We start from the raw sequence: 25867 nt of genomic DNA on the forward strand, positions 1-25867 counted from the left end.
TTGAGGTTGGATGTAACTTCTCTAAACTCTTTGTAGTGCTCTTGATTCAATATATTATGTTCTTGTTTTACGTGTTGGATATTTGATTTGTTTTCACTTATTTGATGACTTGATCACTCATCATATCCAATCAAATTTTCTAATGCTTGGCATATACCAAACATGGATATGCGACTTTAGTTGATTTAAAAAGTCTTGTTCTTAATGCAAGGGGTCCTCCACCTAGATGGGGACATCCTGTGTTTGACACTCTTAGGTTCTAATGCTCAAACATGAGGTTAGAATTACAAGTAAGCGTACTTCCAGGAACACTAAGATCAAGAATATAATGTATAAAGAATCAAGGGCAGTCTAATTGAGTGAAATAAGCCAAGTCTAATCCCAACACCTTAATCAACATCACTTATTTTATTATCATTCAAACTTATATTTAACTATCAAAACTTTATCACTTTATTATTACAAACTTGAATGGATTTTAGATTACTATTTATCAAACCAAATCCCTATGGATATGACCTTATTGTGCCACAATTGACCTAGTGTACTTGTTAGACAAATTTATAGACCCTCAATTAGGTCTCAATATAGAGTGACTTACATAAACCTTGTAAAGTAATGTCCATATTTTAATCATTTGCTTTTATATAGATTGGGCATGTTCTTTACGAGGGTAGTATTTGGTGATAAAACTATGACATCAGTCGACACTTAATTTGAACACGTTCATCACATATTTGTCATTCCACAAACATATTATAGTTAATTTGGCCTACATGAGTGCCCACTTACCTGTTCAGAATTGTCACTGATTACATGAGGGGGTTATGTCTACGTACCATCACCTAAAAATCTTAATACCATATTTTCACATAAAAGGAGTACAATTGATAAGCCATAACAAATAAATCAAAGGCAGCCAATTACAACAGCTGTAATTAATATTATAACATCTCCACACTGATCCAGAAAATTACACTAAATATTTAATGTGATTGCATTTACAAGATACAAATTTAGTTAATGTATACCTACATAGTCTATAACCTAATCCAGAAAACAATATCAACCTAAATGGTCCCAATGCCTCACTTCAATTGCTAACTACGAATATATGGCTAAAATGTTTGAAGCATAGTCTCCCTATGAATATTTTCGGGGTCAAGAACCCATTGACATGTGTACTCCTACCTCAATTCTTCGAGCTCCTCCTCTCGTCAAAATAAAGTTATTCAATACATTATGTTATAAAACAAGGTATTGGAAGTAGAATGTAAAATTTTGTAAGATTTTTTTACTAACACAAGTGTAAGCAGACATGGTTTTCTCATCATATTTTTTAACTCCATCCCACATTTGAACACCATAATACCACAATCAAACCTGAAAGTATTAAGCACAAAATTAAATAACATTATACATAATTATTTAACATCGTAGTGTCAATATTTAAGTTTATATTCTTACGAGTTAGGTTGTTGAGGAAGGTGTTCAATGTGGACTTCAAATGTAGTAGGTTTGACTTCGTCATTCTGACGTAACAAGATCTTGAAAAGTTGCTACAAATTATGGACCTCTAATCACAAATAAGTAACATCATAAGTAGTGTCAGTTAAGTAACCATACTTAATGGAAAATTTCCATGGTAGTCAACTTTCATACTTACCACATGATTATTTATTTGTTTCCTATGACGACAAGTGTGGCCAAAGAATCCAATACAAAAAACTCCTTGGTTTCACAATTCAGAGCATAACACCACCATTTTTCATCATAAAGCACTAGGGCAAACAACCAAAGAGACCAATCATTAACCAAAACAGCTCTTAAGCTCTTAAAAAAATAATAACAATGAACAAGTAAGAATACTCACAAATTGTGTTGTTAATATATCTTGTACAGAAAGCAATTTGTATCCATAGTAATACCTATAGTCGTCCAGGCACCACACACATCTATTGACCTTTCTTTTATTGTAATCTTGGATGACTGCATTTTGCCACAAAACATATTTCAGTTTACAAATTCAGTCTTAACAGAAATATTAAAACAATAAACTTACCATATACAAAGGCCTAAATATAACTTCTTTTCTCTTTGCACATTAAGTTGTTGGCTGCAAATAATATAGCCTACATACACATTCAATGATAATTTAATTTCATGTCTTTCAAATAAACATACATCTTAAAGTAATTTAACTTTCAGAACTTACCATGTTATCAATCCACCCATGAGGATGAAACTAATGGCATTCAATGCTGATCAATATTTGACCATTGATTTCGATATAAACACATCAAAAAATTCAAATTAAACAACTTAGAATAAAAAACCAATTTAGAGTATCTTCATGCACAATGCAAACTTCATACTTGTTTGAAACAACAGTGACATCCCTGTACAATCAGCACACATCTACAACCATGATAGTAGTTTGGCGTTCAACGTATGGGACAATGGCAAGCTGCTCATGGCTGTGCTTAAAAGTTGAAGCCTTTATTATTTGGAAGGTCGTGTCCTCACTTTGACAAGAGTCTACACTCAGAAAATCTTTCTGTAAAGAAAAACAAGTTTGCAAAGAATGACAAGTCTGCAGTTTGTCCAAAGCTTTGGAATCAGATTCACATCTTCACCTTGGTCAGACTCCTTGTGCACAAAAGGAGACCCCTCAACTTGGTCACTCCCCTTGTATTGAGAAGGCCAGCCCTTACCTAGGTCAAAATCATTTTCTTCGGTAGAATAGGGCTCAAGTTGACTAGTTGAAAAAACAAATTGCACGCATCTTCAAAATTTCTTCCTTCATCTCCTCAATCAACCTTTCATGCCTTCCAAATTTTTCTATCAATTCATATTCACTTCAGAATGGCCTCCAGCCTGCTTGTCATCCTTTTTCGCATGGCCTTGTTCTTCAATATGAATTGTAGTACGAAGAATAAGGTTGTTTATTTCCTTTCCACTTAGGCTCCAATCAAAAACAACCTACAAAAAATAACAACACATTTCACAACGAAACAGATTTGAGCTAACTAATTTAAACAAAATACTGAATATAATAACTGCAATACCTTGTTTTCAAATACGAGTTTAATATTCAATGTCCTAATCTTTACTAAAGGTCACCCCCATGGTTATCAAACTCGCGAGTTAACTCGTTAACTCGTCCAAGTTTGCGTTCTTACATAGGTATTTCGAGTTAACTCGGTTGTAAACTCATTTTTTGCCTAAACTCAGCAGAATCAGCGGTGAACTCGGTGGACTCGCTCAAACTCGTGAGCTTGCACCGAGTCGGCGAGTTCGAATGAAATGGTTTTTAAACCCAAAAATAGTATCCTTCTTAATTGTTTGGTGTGCGAAAGTGAAGAAAGCTCAATGTAAGGTTGGTCGTTGCTCAAAACTTGTAGCTCATCGCTCATTCGCATGTTGATCGTCACTACGTCGCATGTGTTTGAAGCTGAAGAAATTTGTCATTGTTCTGCACAGAGGGTTCTATCATAGAGCATCTAAGGGTTGAGTCATATTAGGTTTTTCTACTTCTCTTATTATTGTTGGGCCTATGGGTTGGTCATATCAGGGGTTTAGAGTTTTTTTCTTATCACTACTTTATATTAATGGCCTCAAGATATTTTTTTTGTCATAAAACATTACAAAAATAATAGAATATATATTCAACTATAAAGTAGTAATTAAAGTGTAATAATATTAGAAAAATATATAAAAGTTATATATTATATTATAAATTAATAATAATAATAAACAAAAAATATAAAAAATTATTTATAACACCATACATTATTAAATTATTATGCTATTTATAAATTTTTTTATTTTTTTATTTGAAGTAAACTCTTACGAGTTTATGATCCGAGTTTGCATAGCTCTCTTGAGTTTTCGTAAACTTACAAGTTTGAGAACCTTGGTCACCCCCCCCCCCCTAAATTATAGGAAAATGTATATCACCATATACATCTTCCAAAGAAAGGCACCGAGTAGCCTAAAGCTATAAAAATTTCAAATAAATCAAACAAATTCAACATTCAAATGAATCAAAAAAAAATTATAGTTTATCAATTCAATAATTACGTGAAAAACTTGAATTGCACCGGTTAGGTTAAGGCTACATGAATTTTGATTTTTTTCGCACAATCTTACATCCACGATTCAAAACACCCACCAAAAAACTATAGACTGAATTCACCCAATTATACTGATTTAGATTGTCAAGGTTATCTAAAATTTTGTACAACATGTTTGTCACCGTCCTAGATGTCATAGGAAAATAAAATACACAAAACAAAGTAAAAAATACAACCGACAAACACTTTCTACATCATTATCATGACTACTTACACAATTCTTAATCTTCTTAATAGTGTCTCCTATTGTGATGGGTTTCTTATCAAACAAAAAACTCACCACACCACATACATCAGTATCAAATTCAACAACTTTACCTACAACACTAAGACCCAAACATATACAAACATAAAAAATAGATAACCGCATCAAATGTTGCCTAATGCGAACAAATTCATCCTTTGGAATCCATTGGCGCTAAACTTCACTTAGCAATGGGCAGTTGATTTCCAACACCTTCTCCAACTACAAACACCGTCTAAAATGTGTTACTTCAATCTGTTTATGATGTTTGTGTTTCAATACATTGTTGACTTCATCAATGTATTTACTTTCACATTTATAACAAATTCTGATCTATAATAACATACAACAAAATTAAGACCAATTAAAAAAAACAATTATATCAATTCACCAAAGTAATAAACATTGACTTGGTTATCCTTATTTGCCATCTTGGCCTTGTTACCTTTCTTGCATGGTTGCGGTGAAGATTTCGCTATATATTTCCCAGCCATCACAATTACAACAAATCAACATTATTGTACACATTACAAGAAAACAATAATTGTATTATGGACATATCTTTCACACAACTTCAAACTGTAAAAAATGTGCACAATATTCAACTCAGCTCATCACTTATTTTCACATAAGTAATAACTAATCAAGTGTGGCAAACTTTGTGCACAAAAATTCCATTTCTGACTTCTATGCCAAATATGCATATCAGGTGATGACATAATTTCAAGGAATGTAACAAATACTAACCATTGTAAGTTCAATGTGCACAAAACTTAATCCTACCACATGTTTCCAAAATCTATAACACATGTCATCACTTAAATGAGTATAACTCATGTTTTCAAATAATGGATCACTTATAGCCTAATACATTAATTAAATATTCATGGCATCCAAAAAGTTTTGCACAAACAACTTTAGAAAAACTTGTTCCATCCAATCAATGAACCATTGTAAGTTCAATGTGCACAAAAATTTCTTCTGCCACATGTGTGCATAATATACACCACAGATCATGACTTAAGTGAACATACAAATAATGGGTCACTTATCCTAAGATAGTAATTTTAAATTCATGACATCCAACTCTTTTGGAGAAATACCTTTCAAACTACTTGCTTCACCCAATGAATGAAACCCCATAAGAACAATGCCTACATAATACACACAATACAATATGTTTCATGAAGGATCACACATCAATTTGAAGTCAATCATACTCAGCCACAAAATCAGGTCTAGTAAGGATCAGACAGTGTCCATAACATGCTTTTCAATCTACCCAATTTTAGAGACAATCACGAACATATGAAGACCTAACCAAGTACATCATACTCAACCACAAACACACAAAATAATCAAACCCTATAATCAACACCATACATATGAAATTCTAAAACTATAAAGTTTTTGTTCTTTACACATAAAAAATAAAGCATAAGCCAAGTCATAATAACAAACACAAAACCAATGCTTCAAACATGGAAGCACCCACAAGTCACTGAATATCTTCCCAAACCACGCCACCAAAGCGAATAGAGGACGATCACGACGCAAAAAATCATTGTGGACACTTTAACAGTGAGGGAGCCGCAACTTAAACCTCGACTTCCATGATTCTTCACGGAGGGCGACGACACAAACACCAACCAAACACCATTATTGTGACTCGTGTACCACACATAAATGCAAACCTTCACCACACTATGGTAGAACACATGATAACAGTTACGGAGGCGAAATACAAACCCTTGATTGTAAGGGAAAATGGCATTGCCTTTGTAAACCTACTTTTAGCTTCGTAAACAGTTTGAAAGAACTCAAAGGTTGCATAACCTAGTTTCTGCGCTTTCTGAACACGAGATGAACACCAAGAGTTTCGAAGAACCAAAATGTTTCTAAAAAGAGCTTTTCATCTTCTCACTTGCCACTTTCTCCCTCCCTTGCTTGGCAATTTGTTTTTTTTTTAAATAAATAAATAATCCACATCAGACCCCACGTAAGTATGTAACTTTAGTTTTCTAAATTTGGTTGCTACAGTATCATTTTCCTTAAAAATACACTATATTGGTACTTTATTTTTTTTTATATTTTAAAACTTCAAAATTAATGCTCATCAATATATTTTGAAAACACAGTGGGAAAATAGTACAAAAAATCCAACAAAGAATCCAAACTAAAAAAAATTACATTGATGTGGTGTGAGTCCAGGACGCGTAAACCTAATTTCAGCTTCATAAACAATTTGGAAGAACTCAAAGGTTGCATAACCTAGTTTTTGCGTTATCAGAACACGAGAAGAACACCAAGAGTTTCAAAGCAAAATGTTTCTAAAAAAAGTCTTTCTCCTTCGCACTTGCCACTTTCTCCCTCCCTCGCTTGGCACTTTGTTTTTTTTTTAAATAAATAAATAAATAAACCACATCAGATTGCTACGTAAAGTTGTAATTGTAGTTGTCGAGATCTGGTTGTTACAGTATCATTTTCTTCAAAAATATACTATATTAGTACTTTATATATATATATATATATATATATATATTTTAATATTTTAAAACTTCAAAATTAATAATTATCAGTATATTTTGAGAACACAGTGAAAGAACAATACAAAAAATCCAACAAAGAATATAAATGAAAAAAAATATAACATTAATGTGGTGTGAGTCCATAACACAATATAACTAAGGTTGGTTAGAGACTGACCTTAGACCTAATATAAGACAACTAGAGAAAGAATGTAATGTTGATTTAAGATACATAGCCGTTTGACTGCAAGTTCAAAACAGACAAATAAGTAACGACTTTTGTCACTTTCAACGACCTCTTTTCATTTTATTTTTCTTTGAATTTAAGATACTGTGAAAATTAAAATTTTGGTAACAACGAATCACAACGGTTTACTTACAACACATTGCAACCCATGCAGATCCTAAAATGTTGTTATTCTTTTATTCCAAGCCACACTGAAGAGTTAACGTGAATATTGATTTCGCTTGATATTCGTTCCTATCCTATTCTTATGATTATGCTTGTAGTATTAAGCGACACAAAAGAACACATTAACTTATCAGCAAGGCTTTTTGTTTTTCATATACGCATTCAAATAGAACTTAGTTTCATTAAATTAAGTTAGATATAAAGTTTATCTTTTTCTTTAATATAGTATAAAAGTTTATAATGAGATATTTTGGCCTTTGTATTATTTTTTATTCGATTCTTATTCTTATATTCAAGATATCTAATACAACTTGACTCTATATAAGGTTAAATTATATCGTATGAATATGAATATATAAATAAGTATAAATTTCATTTTATAAAATTTAAAAATCATTTTTTAATATGATAACAGAATTTATACGATTAAGATTTGTTGAATTTATTTTGTTACTTAATATCATATAATTATGGATGATTTACAGATATTTAGTCTTATACTCAGTCTTTAATGTGAAAAGATAACTTTAGAAATTTCATACAAACTAAAAATAAAAAGTGTAACAATATATAAATAAATATAAATCTTTTATCACATATTCAGTCTTTTCGATACGAGAGGATAAGTTAATAAATTTTACATTAAATAAAAATATATAAATAAATACAAATTCACCTCAAATTTAATGTTTTCTATAATAAAAAAAGTGATTAACAATTTTGAAGAGTCTAAAATAAATATTTTTTTAAATTGGAATCAAACTTATTTATAAAAATTAAAATGCATTTCAACCTGAATTATGAAATGTATTTTCATTTTCATTTTGATTAATATGCATGGATAATGAATTGGTGGTGGTGGGGCGTGGAAGAATAGAAACTGAGATGAGAGTGACAGAATGTGATATAATAGAAAACACTTTTGGAAAGGAGAGGAAAAACCTAAGGAAAATAAAGGCATTTGAAATATATAGGTTTAGTGGGGTCCACAAAGAATGGCAAAGCGCGTGAATGTGGCCCCCATTGATCATTCAAACTTCAAAGGAGAAAAAACCGCGCGACTTTCGGAAGTGGGTGGGTCGTAACTTTTCCCTTACCCATATGAGTTATTCTTCTTTATTATATAATAATAAAATTATTAAACACCTTTTCTTAATCACATTCCTTTATTTTCTATTCCATTTTTTTACTCAATTATACCATAATTCATTATAATATCAACATATGATTGATTATATTATTTATTCAATCCACTTTTAATATTTCAAGTTCAAACTTTATGTATGTAAAATGTGGTTAACAAAGTTTGTTTATAAATAATTAATGATATTCTCTTTGTAGAACATAATTATCAATTGTAGGGCGGGAATCAGAGCGCTATATTACGTGGGATTTTTTTTTTCTTCACATTTTCAATTTTAGAGATGAGAACGTGCAACTTTTTGGTTTGATTTAAGATATGAATAATCTACATTTAATATGATAAAATGATATAAAAAGATAAAATGATCTAAAAAGGTAGCTATTTTCATTAGACTTCTTGATTTAAAACTAGTTATCTAAAAAATAACACTTTTATTAGACTTGACTTTTACTTTAGAAATAAAAGATAAATGTTTATTTATTTAAATATGAATTAGTAATGTAAATGGTTGATTCTAATTCTGTGAATGTATTTTCTATGAATCTATACACTAACACAGTTTTTACATGGTTGAAGAGATATTATGTCACTTTCGCCTTATTTTAGTCATGTCCTCCTTTGATATGGATAAGAGATTATCAAATACCTAACACAATGATAAAATGTTAGCATGTATAGAGTTCCTCAAACCATACAATTCATGCACAAATTATAAGTGTTAGATACTTGTGTCCAGTTTTGAATGACTCATGTCCTAATAATTGTTTTGATCCAATGCATCACGTAGTACCCACATTCGGAAGAACTATTTTGCATATTACACTAAAATAGTTGAAGGAAAAATTAATATCATATAACCTCAACACAGAATAAATAATTTAATACGTGATTTCTGACCTTATGACATATAAATTGAATTTGTCTTTATATGTTTATTTAATAATTGGTTTGTAACAACCAGTTAAATTGAAAACATATTAGTCATAATTGTTATATACTAATTGGATGTTATGAAAGTTGTAACATTACCCTTGTAGAAAATTCTTATTTTGGTGGAGTTTTTTATGAAAGGAACAAAACCAAACAATTAGGAACTCTTCAAGAATGATGACTATTAATTGTTAATTAGACGCACAATGAAGGATAAATGGTTAGTTGAGTAATTATCATATCTTAAAAAAGAACTCAAACATTTAATAAGCAACTCTATACCAATCATATAAACCACACACAAATCTAATACATCAAAGATATTCAATAAGCAAAATATAAAAAAGACGTCTTTTGAAAGACTCATATTAAGCATGTCTTACCATAGACTAACATCTTATCCAATCCAAGATCTGGATTTACAACTGAACCCAAGAGTATATAATCAAGGTAAATTCATCATAGTCCATGTCGCACCTCTATGCTTGTTGCAGTGAGTAAGAACTCCCCCATATGCTTCTCACCACTTGATATATTAGTTATGTGATTTAGATCATCAATGAAGAAAGGGAGTCTCATTTATAGAACAAGTGTCAATACTTAATACTCAAATTAAGAAACAATTTGCATATCATCACATATATGTGACAACAAATTCATAAGTTTTGTCGTTATCATGTGAATTTCAAATCATCACAGATTCCACATATACATCTTGCCACAACCAAAAACTCATAACACATTCCACATATACATTTTATCTCTATAAAACTCAACACATATCTTCAATCATATGTACTTCATTTCAATTTGAATGTCAATAAATCAAATTAAACCTTCCATTACATTAATATAATATCCAAATACAATATCACAATCTAATATACCAAAATAGTGAAAGATAAACCAATTTTAACATTTTAAAAGTCATTTATTTGGAATTCATAAAATACTATCTCGCTCAACTAGCATTTAGTTTGCTCAACAAATTAAACACATACTGAAATTTGCTCAATTAGAATGCTACTCGCTAAGCCAAAGACCTCAGCATAACAAGTGAATTTTAGCTTGGTCAATGAAAATTATGTTAGCCCAACAGATGGCTACTGGGAGATTTTACAAACACTAGGAGAGACTCGTCTAGCATCTCCAAACATTAGGAGAGTCTCACCTAGCGAGATTGACTAATCCTTTACGAGCTCTCAAGTTTTTCACAAAAACAAATTTCACTCAACGAGTCTGCATAATTTAGAAACCCAAAAGGACATATTCATCAAATTGGCTTAATCTGAGGTTTTCTTTTCATTTCTTATGCCAAAATTGGTACGTACAGTTCAAATGACATCAGACTAAACCAATTTGACCCCCATAACAAAATTTAAACTATCTAAAATACACAACATAACACAAACAAGTCAAACATATTAATTTCAATCAACCCATCCAACCTTTATAATATCAATATTTATTTACCATATCACTAGTAAAGTCAAATAAGGTATCCTAGAGTATTGTGAGAATTAATCTATCTTCTTTTACCTCAATGTTTATCTTTAAGGTTACTATGAAGTTAGAGACATATAGTAAGGTATCCACACTTAACAAAATCTCAGTATATGACAAAACATGTTGAGAGAATAACTTTTTTCAATTGACCACATCAAGATTAATGACAATCAACATAAAAAAAAGAGAACAAAGAATTTATAAAGTAAATAAAAACTTACTCTTTCAAAATCTGATCGAGTAGAAATATTCCCTAACTCTTTAGCTATTGTGAGGTACAATTAAGTTATGAAAGAGATAAGATACATATAGATAAAATATAAAAGAAGGGTGAGAAAAGTTTGTTGAGAGAAAAAGATGGTAAATAAATTCGTCCTCATAGGTATTGCACGTACACGTCCTCGTTTTGATGGAGAATCCACACATTGACTAGGTATGGGTATGTGTATGGAGAATCCCCGACTTTTTCAATTGGCTATAGGGATGCGTATGAGGATGTACATATCATCCGTCCCTATACCCGCCATCTCCCCATCCCCGTTTAAATTATTGAAATATTCATCGTCATTTAGTAACATTTATATATATATATATATATATATATATATATATATATATATGTATGTATATATATATATATATATGTATGTATATATATACATACATATATATATATATATATATATATACATACATATATACATACACATATATATATATATGTTTATATATTACTACACACTTTTTATTTTTTAATTCTTCTATTTTTTTGTTTTTCATAAAATTCTTTCGCATCTCCAATATGTTTTTCATTTTATCATAATCTTTTATCCAATTATATTCAATTGATGTATGTTAATTAAATATTTTTAATGTCTCACAATTGAATATTTCTATTATTTTTAAAGTTTTTAATTTATTATATAGTTTTCTTTCACATGAAAATGTTAAACACTCTCAATTCAAGTGTTTAATAACATAAATCTTTCATTTATTAGGTAATATAAAAAATTTATCTTCTTTACTCTATTATTATTAATTTTTGTTTCATTTGAAGAACTTTTTTGTTTTGCTAAAATAATTTTCGTTATTTCTCAAGCATTGACTATGTTGATATTTGAAAAGTTTTCTTAAATCTCTAAGGTATTTTTCATCTTATTATACATGTAATTATATATTTGTTTTCCTTTGGGGGTTTTATTAAATAATCTCTCAAATTGTTTCTAAGACACATATTTAAAACTTTTTTTATTATTTTTATTTTTTGTTTATTTTTATCGTGTAGAATACTATTTTGATATATTTTATGTAACTATTTTTTTTATTTTCTAACTTATTATCAAACTGTAATTTTGTCACTATAATTGTATAATTATTATAATATAAAAATTTAATATAATTGCTATGAATCTTTTTTTATCACCATCCAACACATATATTGAAGTTCAAAAGATACAAGATCTATGTTGAAAATTTATTATTATTAGTTTAATCTTTATTCTTTACATGATTTTGATTAAGTGATGTATTATAATTTTTATTAGTGTATAAAAAAGAGATTTATTAGAATTTAAAAAATTGAAGTAAACAAACCTTTAAAATATATTTTAATTTGAATATTTGTTTTCCTTTTATATATTTTTAAATTTTATTAACTAGGTTTCATTCAAGTTTGGAAATTTAATAAATATTTTGGTTCTCATTAAATTTTATTTGGTGTTCTAATTTGAAATGAATACAATTATAATTTCTTTCTAAATATTTGATATCGAATAAACAAACCTCCACTTAATATTTATTGTTTGATAATATTATATTTCCTTTTATCGTAATTTTATATTATTTTATAAAAATTAATTAATTAATATTGAAATAATAAGAAAACGAGTATGAGTACGAGTATATACTCGTTACCCAATGGGAATGAGGATGATGAAGAGACAAAAATTTGATACCTATTGGATTTGGGTATAGGGATGGTAATGAATTTTTTATTATAAGAATAAGTGTGGGATTATGAGACTCGTCTCCGCTCCACCATATTGTCATCCCTAAGAGAAAGGAAGAAAAGAAAAAAAAAAGAAAAGGAAAGAATTTGAGATAGTGACAAGATAAATATTAGAAAAAAACTATTAAAAAATATACATAAAAATATATTGAAGTATTGCGGTCTATTATCTTCAATTTCTAGACCGAAAATTACCATAATTATAACTTATGTAGAATTATAACTTTGCATGAAACCAGTTCAATATAAGTAAAAAAAGTTATTTTGCTAAAATAAAATACATAATCATGATATTATAATGAAAAGTGTTGTAATATTTATTTTTTATGTACAATTACTTCTATTTCATTTTTCTTTTTTAATTTTTTTAATTTTAAAATAAAATAAATACGCAGTTAATAAATCATTGAATCTTTAAAAAATAAAATAAATTCATTTAAAATCATAATTGTGAATAAATAAAAAAAATACAATGATATGAACGCATACTACTTCTAAAAAATCTATGAAAATATTAAATAACTAAAGTCTTATTAATATGATTTCATATTAAAAGGTAAGTGAGATTACAACTCTTTTTTTCTTAAGTTGCAATCTAAATACGTAACTTTTATAAATTATCCCTTTTGATCAAGTTTTTAAAAATTTTCTCATTTTAATGGTATTTCTGAAATCATATTTTGTTGAATTAAAATAGTTTCTTTTTTCTTAAAAAATGTAAACTTAATTAATAATTTGGTCATTTGTATTTAGACATTTAATTCTTTTTGGTACTTATATTTTTTTACTCGGTTGAATCTTTATTTTATTTTTTAAGGAATCAATGTGGTTCCTTCCGCTAAATTAATTTAATGTTCTTTGAAAGTGTTACATCTAAACATTAAAATAATTTCTTTCACCTTTTTCCACCTTCTTGGACTTCCCACCAACGTCCTTCACCTCCATCTACTTTCCACCACCTACCAAACGGAAAGTTAGTTCTCCTCGTCAAAAAAAAAAAAAATTCAAAAATACAAGGTTCTAACTTTGAGTGTTTTTTTCAATTCGAAGTCCTAAATAATTTTCCCAAAATCACTCACCCCATATAAGAATTGACTCTAAAAAACCACAAAAAAGCAAACTTTTCAACTTAAAGGGACACTTAAAAAGGGGAAATTGAAAGAAAAGAAGCTTCTAGATTTAAAGGGAAAAGAAGGAAAGAGCATAACATAGCTTTTCACTCACTTCATTTGTACTTTGTTTAGTAGGAGGTGGAAAGAGATGGAGGAAGGTGGAGGGAGAAAAGAAAATATAGGTTTCAAGGTAGAAGAAGACCTAGATGTTGACATGTGACATCTAAATAACATTAAGCCGATTTAAGAAAAAATGATCATAATGAGTCTTTTTTAATAAAATAATAACTCTATTGAGTACAGAAAAAGTAGAGATAAAAATGAATCAAAGACCTAAGTACAAGGACCAAATTACTAATTAAGTCAAAAATATATTATGCAAGTTCGTTAATGATAATGAATTTATTTAATGAAAATAAAATGAGTTACACGATTTGATTATAAAATGGTTAGTTACTTGATATTATAATTTAACCTTTATTGTGGTTCTGATACTCATTACTATATATCATGACTTTAGTGACAATCTAAGTCAAGTTGACTAAGATTTCATATGATTGAAAAAGCTAAAGGAGATTTTTGAATCAAACTTTGTGGAATAGGAACAATGAACTATGGTGAGTACATTAAATTATGGTTCATGGACCAATTTATCTTTTAGTGCAAGTTAGATGTTAATCTTATTCAATACAAGTTTTTACAAAAGCATCTTAGTTTCTTAAATCTTTATGGAAAACATAGATTATTGTGGTTCATAAATATTTATGAGTACTAAATATGCATGTATTGTCTATTAGGCTTTATGAAGACAAGAAAAGTATAAATGACAATGAAATTCCTTTTAAATATTTTTTTGAGAGATTTCAATAATTTCAAGAAATTAAAATATATCATACTTTAATTGTTTATAATTGAATTCTCTATGTTTCTTAAATAGTTTGTCTGGATAAAGTTATTGAATATCTTAGATTTCAAGTTTCTTAATTGGATAAAACAATTTAATTTTTTTAAGATAAAATTCTATTTTAAAAATATTTGGATAACTCGACTCTACCCTTCAACCAAGTCGACTTAACTCGAGTTTCATCCTAGGATGACTCGTCTCAACCTTCATTTTTAATCGACCTATCTTGACCTTAAGCTTAAATTGGTTGGTCTCAACATTCAACCAATGACGATTCCACTCTACCTTTGGCCCTAGTCGACTCGTTTGGACCTTTAAACTGTACCGACTTGGCTCAACCATTGGTTTGTGCTGGCACGACTCGACCATCAACCCATGCTAACTCATTTTTACTATCAGCCTAGACTAGGTCACTTTTATCATTGGTTGGGGCGACTCAACTTGACCTTTAGCTCGTCTATAGCTCGACTCGACCTTCGTCCCAAGTCAACCCATTTGGACCTTCAACTTAGGCTGACTTTTCTCGACCATCGGCCTAGACCAACTGTCTCTACCATTGGCTCGTACTGAATTGATTCAACCATCGATCTGGACCAACTCAACTTAACTCTCGACCCGAGACAAGTGGTCTTGACCCTTCACCTGATTCGACTTGTCACAACTATTGGCTTGGGCTGACTCGTCTCAACTTTCGGCTAGGTTGACTTGGCTTGACCATTAGGTCGAGATGACTCGTTTTGACCTTTGACCCAGGATGTCTTGTCTCGTCCATCAATATATGCAAACTTTTTTTGACCTTCGCCCCACGTTGACTTGTCTCAACCTTCTACTTGGGTAGACTCGTCTCAACCTTCGACCAACTTATCATAACCTTCGACCTAAGCCGAGTCGATTCAACCATCGGAATGGGATGACTTGTCTCGACCTCGACCCGTGTTGACATCCATCGACCTAGGGTGACTCATCTCAACTTGTACCCTGAACCGACTTATCTGGATCTTCGGCCTAACTAAATCATCTCAACCTTGTGCTTGAAACTACTTGTCTCGACCTTAGGCTCGGAACGACTTGTCTTGACCTTTAGCTCAAGCTAACTTGTCTCAACCTTTGGCTCTAGCTGACTCGTCTCAATCTTGACTCAAGTCGACTTGTCTCGACCTTTGGCTCAGACTCACTATTCTCAACCTTTTGACATAGGATGACTTGTCTTGGCCTTTGGCGTAAACCAAATTGTCTCGACTTTTGAATGAGGCCGACTTGTCTTGACCTTTGGTTGAACCGACTAGATTTGACCTTCCTTTGGACGAACTCATCTCAATCTTCAACACGGACCAACTTGTCTCGACACTAGTTTCTCCAGCCTGTTTTGACCTTCACCTTCACCTAAATCATCACAACTTTGGGCTTGATAAAATAATGCCAATTACTTGCGTGAGTGTTGTGTTAGTGAGTGAGAATGAGTACAATTTTAAATTTTTATATTTTTTTAGGATATTTTAAATTATTGAAATATCTTTAAAAATTTCTTAAATTTTAATTTTCTCTAATTATTTCATCCAAACAAGTCATTTTAGTATACAGAATTTGAAAATCTTCAAATAAATAAATTATCCTTCTAATTTACCTATCCAGAGTTAAAGAATTGACGTAAATCAAACTCTTTGAAGTTATAATTTATTTAAGTTTAATTCTGACTTATGTATTTTTATTTATGTGGTAATTGTTTTGTATATAAGAAGTTGCATGAGCAAACAAATCTACCTACGAGGGGCGGAGGAAAAAGAACGTGGGAGTTGAGATCAATTACACTAATATAACCTTTATCAAATATTATAATGTCAAAAATTTTATATTAAAGCTGGATTTTAACAATAAAATCATTACACTATAATCATTATGTAATCATGATAATTCATATGAAATTTTGTTAACAACAACGATAATAAAATTAAATATTTTATATTTTATTATCAATGAGATAATTTTAAATTAAATATTAATTATATATATATATATATATATATCTTTGTGAAAAATAAATTTGAATTTAAGCGTGAATTTAAAAAATAACGATTTTAAAAAAGATATTAATCAACACACCATTTTATAAAAATTAGATCGATTAATTTCATATATATATATATATATATATATATATATATATATATATATATATATTATATGGTCTTCTAAATTTTTTAAAATTAAATATATAATATGTAATGACAATTGGTGAAAATTAAATTAGGTATATTTGTATTTTTTTTTATCTTTCACTCTCACATGTTTTATTTTGTATTTGAAAAAGGAATAAATAAAATTAGATACAAACTTTTTATTTATGCTATTTTTGTTTTCTTTCATTTTTTAAGAAATAAATGTCTCATATAACGTCCCAATTAAATGGATAATATCAATTTAAATAAAACGCCACATATAAAATAATATCCGAAGAGTGCGGGAAAAAGGTAAGGAGGCATACAATACCCCAACTATGTTCATACAAAAGAGAGGAGGCACTACACTGCCTAACCTAATTTAAAATGAATCAAAAAAACACCAGTTCTCGTACAGAAAGATAAATCTAGACAATAAAACTTCTTCAGCTGAGGGCTCCCTAGTGAGCCCCATACCCGTCCATAACCATCAAGTCGTAGCATCTTCATTGCCATTACCACTGCCACGGGTTCTCGCATATGCTCACATCAATAGAATTGATGATCATTGCAAAGGAGGAAAACCACACACACAACCATGCAAACAGGCGAAAGGGTAAGCTAGTGCACAGAATTCATACATCATAATAATCATCATTCAATCATATAATCAAGCATAATTGACGGAAAACTCTCACATAATACACCAAACCCTTTCAAACTACAAGACTTGACTATTCAGATACGCATAATGAGGCACCACCACAAGACAGTGGAATTAAGTCCTAGCAGTGAGGCATCACCACGAGGCCTTCACAGAATTACACCCTTACAAGAGGCACCACCACGTGGCCTACGTGGAATTACGTCCTGGCCTTGAGACACCACCACGATACTCGCGTGGAATTACGTCCTTATCTCAAGGCACCACCGTAAACCCTCACCTCGAGGTTCATGGAATTAAGTCCAATAGCTGAGGCACCACCGGGAACTCCTCCTTAGAAGGGTCCACGGAATTATGTCCAATAGATGAGGCACCACCATGAGCTCTCACTACAAGAGTCATGGAATTACGCCCTACTCACACATTGAACATGTTTCACCAACCAATCAGAAGTTCCTATAATACTAACATCATGTATAACAATCCCATCATGCAACTCATGCTTTCCAATTCATATAACATACAACAACATACCATTCCCACCGCAACCTCATATATCAATCATGGCATCATCCCTCAACCCACATAGTAAAGCATTTAGATCAAATAAGCAATCACACATCAGTGCACCATTCAACAATAGCACCAAACTTACCCCATAGTCTCGCTTAGGCTAACAGGTCCCACTCAGGTGAGGGGGTCCTCTCGCTCAGGCGAAACCCTTCTCGCCTAGGCGAGATCGCGAAAGGGGGAAGAGTGGACTCTGCGAGGTCTCGCTCAGGCGAGTCCCTTTTCGCCTAGGCAAGACCACTCCTCGCTCAAAAATAAAAACCTCTCGTCTAAGCAAGAGATCGAGCAGCAGGTCCTGGGCGAGCCTCTGCTAATCTCGCCTAGGCGAGGTAAGCTCGCTTGGGCGAGAAAACTAGTGCCTGCCACTGTTCTTTCGAGTGACAGCCACCCACCCGCATCCACACAGTTCAACAGGCATTTTCAACCGATTAAATTCACACACAGACCGTTCAATCATTATATACTCATCAAACAAGCAGATTCTACCGAAAATATGGTAAGGTCTAGCTTCCCTTACCTGGAAAACAAGCTAGCGGGACACTCCGACACGAACACAGTGAACACGGTGGTCCTAAGGATGGCCAAGGAGCTGAAATGAACGCTAAAAATAGGAACAGGGACGGATTATTATCAAACCCTAACGGCAAACAGTGGTCCTAGGCCCATAATAAGGGAAACATGAGTTGAGAAATACTTACGTGGAGCAGGAACTGGGTTTGAGTTGGCTCGAAGAAGGTTCAGAGTAAACCCTAGCGGATCGTTCTGTAAAAGGTGCAAAGGTGACAGATAATTCTTCTGCAAGAGAGAAAAGTGCAGATTAGGGCAACTAGGAATGGTTTTTAACCTTTGGGCCAACCCTCAGGCCCAACAGACGCAAGGCAGCCCTTAAAATGCTAGGGCAGGAAAAATTGGGCCTTACATCTCACTTGATAGAGAAAAAATAGTTTAATAATTGAAACTCTAACATTTTGTATATTCATTTTTTTATGAATGTAGAAGATAAAGTTATTGTACTATGTGTTTTTTCATAATTGGTTTTTAGTTGTGACTTGATTATCATAAATTTTTCTTTTAATTTTTATGTCTCAACTTTTTATTAGATTATGATAAATTATTTTTTAGTCATAAACTTTATTTTTATTAGAAAAAGGTACATTGATGACGAATAAAATAATAGATTTAACTTTTTTAAAAGTGATAAAAGGAGAGTTACCCATAAAAATAAAAACAAGAAAATTTCAAATTTTTCACATATCTTGAAGCATGATACTAATGATCCAATTGTTCAACTAGAGAAATCCTCTCTTAAGGTTCAAAGAATTAAAGAATTACATGTGAGGGTTTCATATTAATTCATTGCAATGTGATACAAGAAAACTTCTCAAATAAGGAATATCCGATGAATCAAAAAGATGAAACTAGAAGAACTTATTTAAAACGAGTTTCATATGAAATAGAACTTTAAAATTATTATTGATGCTCTTAACCATCCAAATTTAAAGAGTTTATTAACTATGCTGAATTGTGTCGATCTTTTTGCAAGAATAGTAAAGTCTATGACATTTTACTTAATTGTTCATTTAATTTGTCTTATAACTCTTCTTGTTTCTACAACTACAACAGAAATACCATATTCTGCAATAAAGATTATCAAAACAAAATTACAGAATAAAATGGAAGATAAATTTCTTTCCGATTATTTACATAAAAAAAAGAAATAGTAGAAAATTTTAGTTATAATTACAATTATACTAAATTATGTGCTCATTTTTATTATATTAATATCAGTAATTAAATATAAAATTTTTAAATGTATTATTTTGACTAAAAAAATTGTTGGTCATGTTTCATTGAAAGATATTATTTAACATAACATTTTACAAAAATGATTAATAGTATGTATGTGTTTCGTTTGCATATGGTTTTTGTAAGGATTATTTGAAATACTTGAAATAAAAAAAAAATTGTATGTTTAGATATGATACATGTTGAAATAAAGTTAATAAGCTGAACAGAAACGATTTTAAATACAAACAACATTTACGTTTTTCAGACACAAAAAAAAAAAAAAACTGAAAAGAGAAGTTTAATCTTGACGTTGGAATAAAATCATTAAATTACTATCGTTAAAAAATATTGCTGCAAATTACATTTCATCAACCTGTGTACTCAAAGATTAATTCCAAGTTTAATATATCATATACTTTAAGAATGAATTTAAAACCATGTGTGATTAACTCTTTCCTACTGTCAATATACAAATGTTTTGGTTTTATTTTAATTTATATTTTCTTTTTTGTTATTTTCCTACTCTTAATATACAAATTTAGTTTTCATTTATATTTTCTTTTTTGTTATTTTTTTTATGTTTTTTAGTTTTACTATTCGAAGTTAATTCTAATGATGATATAATGACCCATCATCCAACGGCTCATGTATATTTATTAAAAACTAAAAAAAAATAATTGTAAGATAAATAAAGATAATGTATATTTTTAGATTATTTATAAGAATCAAAAAGAAAAATAGCATATCTATAAGGTCTAAAAACAAAAATCAGTATCTGTGTGAAGGATTAAAATAAAAGTAATATATTTACAAAAATATTTAACTCTACAAAAACATTTATTGATAATTATTAAACATTTTAGACATATTATAATAACTCATAAGTTTTTTGAAAATTAATGAATCAAACACTTTTAACGTTATCATTGTATAAGTTTTTTTTTTCACTATGATAATTTAATTATTATTAAAAACTCATAATCGTAAATTCATATAACTTTTCTTTTCTTTACAAATTTACTTGCAATTATCATACCTTATTAAGGTCATTAATTTTTATTTTTGAATGTAAAAATATTATTAAATACCAACGGATTGATCTCAAAAACTTATAAAAGAAGTTAAATTAGGCTTAAGAAAAGTTACAACCTAATTGAATTTTAAAGTCTAAAATATTATATATATTTATATTTATATACTGTAATTTGACATTATATATGAATTTAAAAGGTGTGTTTTGTAAATTTTCCAAACCGTTGATAAAAAAAAACATGACATCCAGTTGAATGAAAGGGAAAAAAAAGTATAATTATATGAAGGTGTTAACTTGTCCCATGCACTTGATGTTTTATATACGATGCTGATTTGTTTGGAGATACGAGTTTTGAAAAGTTCTTGAACTACTCAAATCTATGTTCTAAATACAAAATAGGGTTGCAAGAGGAAAAACTCCGCAAGACTTCGTAAACGTCCAAAACAAGCACGAAAGTAAGTTCAATGTTTGAACTTCAAATCACGTGGTAGTAAGCTAAATTACGTACCTAATTTATCAAATTTGAATCCTTCCTTATTGACTCCGTTATATCTATTACCCACTGTCATTTAATATTCTAAACCATCTCATCAATTTAATTGTTCACAAAAATATTCGGAACTCAATTTCTCAATATATATATATATATATATATATATATATATATATATATATATATATATATATATATATATATAAATGGGTATAAATTTTATTTTATAACATATGTTTTACGAAATTAGATTTAAAAATAAAAAGATTTAAAATTTAATCTAATAAAATTTGTTCTTTGTTACATTTATTACATAAATCATTATTGTTTGTTAAACTTATGTTTCCGTTATCAGTCTATTATTCCCTGTTTCTACGTTTGAAATATATTTATGATCGAAGAGCGTAGGAACCCTTTAATGGTGATTAAAAGTGTGATATATTTTTTGAAAAACAGCATCAATCTTCCATGCTGAGATGATAAGCTAGAATGCGACAGAAGGTGACGTGTGATGGTTAAAGACAGACAAAAATCAATGTCTATATGAGGTGGGTGAGTATTTAAGATTATGCTTGGATTGTTTTATATAAGACAACATGTACAACAAATTCTACTAAATGGTTGCTATAAATCACAAATCACATGACATTTCATCCTTATTATTAACATAATCTATTTTGATTGGAGTGTAAAGTTAGAGATGAGTTGAGTTTAAGTAAGTTCAATAACAAAAAATAAAATAAGTCATACTTCTATATAGTTTTATTAGACTTAATGTAACCCAATTCACTGTTAATTAATCACAGTAGAACGATTAGGTGACAATTTTTTTTTTTGTATTAAAATTTGTAATTTCACTGTTATTTTTTCTAGCCTTTTAATAGCATTTTCTAAGCTATAATTGTAGTAAGTATAAATAAATAAATAAATAAAAATATAGCTACAAATTAAATATCTAAAAAAAATATATTAAAAACTAATTAATTTGTCCCACATTATTACATGTCTTTTATAATGTTTTTAGTTGGGTTAAGTCTGAGGGTTACACATAATTAATTTCTCATTCAATTCATAAAGGGTTAAATATGTTTTTGGTCCCTCAAGTTTCAGCAAAATTTGAAATTAGTCCCTCATCAAAACTTTTGACCAATTTAGTCCTTCATCTTTAAAAATGTGTGAATTTAGTCTTTTTAACCGAATTTTGTTAAGTTTGTCTAACGTTTCTAGCGCATTTCATAATAGTATTTGACTTATTTACACTGTTTGACACATTTTTGCTTTAATGTTAACTTAAATATTATCATAAAATGCGTTTAAAATGTCAAATAAACTTAATAAAATTTGGTAAGAAGGACTAAATCCACGCATTTTTAAAGATGAAAGACTAAATTGGTATAAAGTTTCGAAGAGGGACTAATTCCAAAATTCACTGAAACTTGAGGGACCAAAAACATATTTAACCCATTCATAAAAAACGGGTTAGCTAAGATGAGTTTGAATTTGATTACAGAAAAATCAACTCAATCTAAGATTGGATTAAGTAATTAAATTATTTAGTTTAATAATAAAGAACTCTATTACAAAGTGTCTTGGATGTAGGAGTAGATCAAATTGGAAGACAACTTTAATATAAGTAGCTTAACAAAATTTAATATGATAAATTATATTATAGGAGAGAGTGACCAAATAAAAGACTTTATTAGTAAAAATTGGTGTGCCAGAAATATCAACTCTTTCTTTTTTCATATAGGTATAATTAAACCTTCTAACCACTTGTATATATATGGAATTTCAAATTTTTATAAACTTTTTCTAAACTTCAAAATTTTCATAAAGCTTAGTATTTATAACTATTCCTCTCCCTTGATTTCTTATTTATTGCGTTGTTCGTTTTTTTATGTATTTTTTTACTGTGTTAATGTTCAGGTTTTGGAAATTTCATATTTCATTAGATATTTTATTTATTTTATTTTTATTTAATTAAATCTTAATCAGACCTAATATATTTATTTAAAGTATCAATAAGTAATACAATTACTTAAAATAAAAAGTTAACCATATGTAAAATTAAAAATTACAAAACTTTTAAATAAAGAAGACTAAACCCACAATAGATAATGAAGAGCATAAAAATTACAGGTTAACTTATTTTCATTAAATTTAAGACATTGATCCACACAAGGTTATATAAATAAGCTATTCATAATACATAAATAAATGTTTTATTCAATATAAATTTAATTCCAACATGATTCTACTACTCTCCTAATTGTGTTTTGCTTCAATCCAAAAAGCCTACATGAAGTGTTATTCATAAAAATATTATCAATAAATGGTAACACATCTAGAGAGAAGGGTTTATTTTAGCATAAAGTTGAATTAAAATACAATGAGTATATCTCATTATAGTACAACACTTTTAAAATAATTATTTAAAAAGTGATGACATTTTACCATAGAGGATTGAGTCATAAAGTTTGGTTGACATTTTAAGCATAACCAGATCAATGGTTTAATAAATTATGAGTTATAATGCAACTTGTTTAGTATATAATGCATACATCAAGATGTGAACATTGTAAGTTTCGTAAGCTGGGAAATGGACATCTGAGTCAAACAAATTAAATTTACTTTCGAACCGACAAGTTGGAGCAGTCAAACAACTTTATCAAGTGTTCCATTTTATGAGGAAAATGTTGGAACAAAAGAAATGCTTCAGACATAGATTCACATAAACACTATCAATATATACTAATAGTTAAGTACTCAATTTTACGTTTTTAACATTACGCACAATATTATTTTTATTTAAAAGTCCTTTTAAAGAGAAACGAAAGCAATAATTTTAAGTAATTTTTTCGAAATTTGAAATAAAGCTATGTTTTAATACTTAATCAAGGAGTAAATAATAAAAATATTATTTTTTCTGAAATGTTGTAACGGAGATTATTATTAGCAGTAAGCGCCGCTAGAAGGTAGCCAGCCCATGGTAATTAAGATACTGAACAAATTTGGGCTCTATTATTGGGTTACAGTCATTTGGGCAATTTCTTTCGTATACCCCCTCTTTTTTTCCACCAGCACCCTATATATTGAAAAGGACAATAATACCCCTGTGAGTTATATTTTATTCAAGTGCTAAATTTTCATTTTTGGAATGAAAATATGTATTCAAATAATATAATTCCAATTTATGGGAGAGATTATTCTAGATTGGATTTTCAAGAAAAAATGGATTCTGGTAATCAATTTGAAATATCCAATCTGAGAAGGTAGTGATAACAATTTTGGAACACTTGTGGAACTGTGAAAAAACATCTATAGAAGATATACTATAAAATTATGCACCGACAATTTTGAATTATATGTTTCGGAATGTGTTATGTTTTCCACTTTTATTTTGAAAAGGTTTTCCTACAAAGTCAAAAAATAAGGTTATGGATTATCTAATGTGGCCTGACATTTTCGTATAGTAATGAACGTGGAATTTTGAAATAAATTATGATACAAAATATGTATGTTTTTATATATGGACGTTGGCGGTGAAGTTTATTATGTTTATTATGATTTTAAATAATGATAAAATAGTGTACAAGATTGTAGTGATAATTCCACAACAAGTTATATAATATATATATTTTTTATAATTATTTTCATAGTTTAAAAATGTCATACCTATTATAATATAATACTTGAAGGTATTTACTATGTGAGATGACTTATTGAAACGAATTGAGATATTATTTTTAGGGTTAAATATGTTTTTTTTCCTTAACTTTTAGCGAAAATTAGAATCAGTTTATTTCCAAAATTTTGAACCAATTTAGTCATCATCTTTAGAAATGCATAAATGTAGTCTTTTTAACCAATTTTTGTTAAGTTTATTTGACGTTTCAAATGCGTTTCTCAACTAACTTTGAAGCGGAAATGTGTCAAACAGTGTAAGCAACTCAAATATTATCATGAAACACATTTGAAATGTTAAATAAACTTAACAAAGTTTGGTTAAAATGGCTGAATCTATGCATTTCTAAAGTTGGATAACTAAATTGGACCAAAATTTCAAACACGGACTAATTTCAATTTTCACAGAAAGTTAAGAGACCAAAAACATATTTAACCATTATTTTTAAATTTGAGTTTGATTTTACCATGTTAAAGTTAAATAAAATTAATGATCAACAAGAAAGAACAAATTTTGATGAAATTAAAAAATATGACTGTCCCTTATATTGCAAG

This window comes from Vigna unguiculata, chromosome 7 (genome assembly GCF_004118075.2).
Source record: "Vigna unguiculata cultivar IT97K-499-35 chromosome 7, ASM411807v1, whole genome shotgun sequence".
NCBI classification, from domain to species: domain Eukaryota; kingdom Viridiplantae; phylum Streptophyta; class Magnoliopsida; order Fabales; family Fabaceae; genus Vigna; species Vigna unguiculata.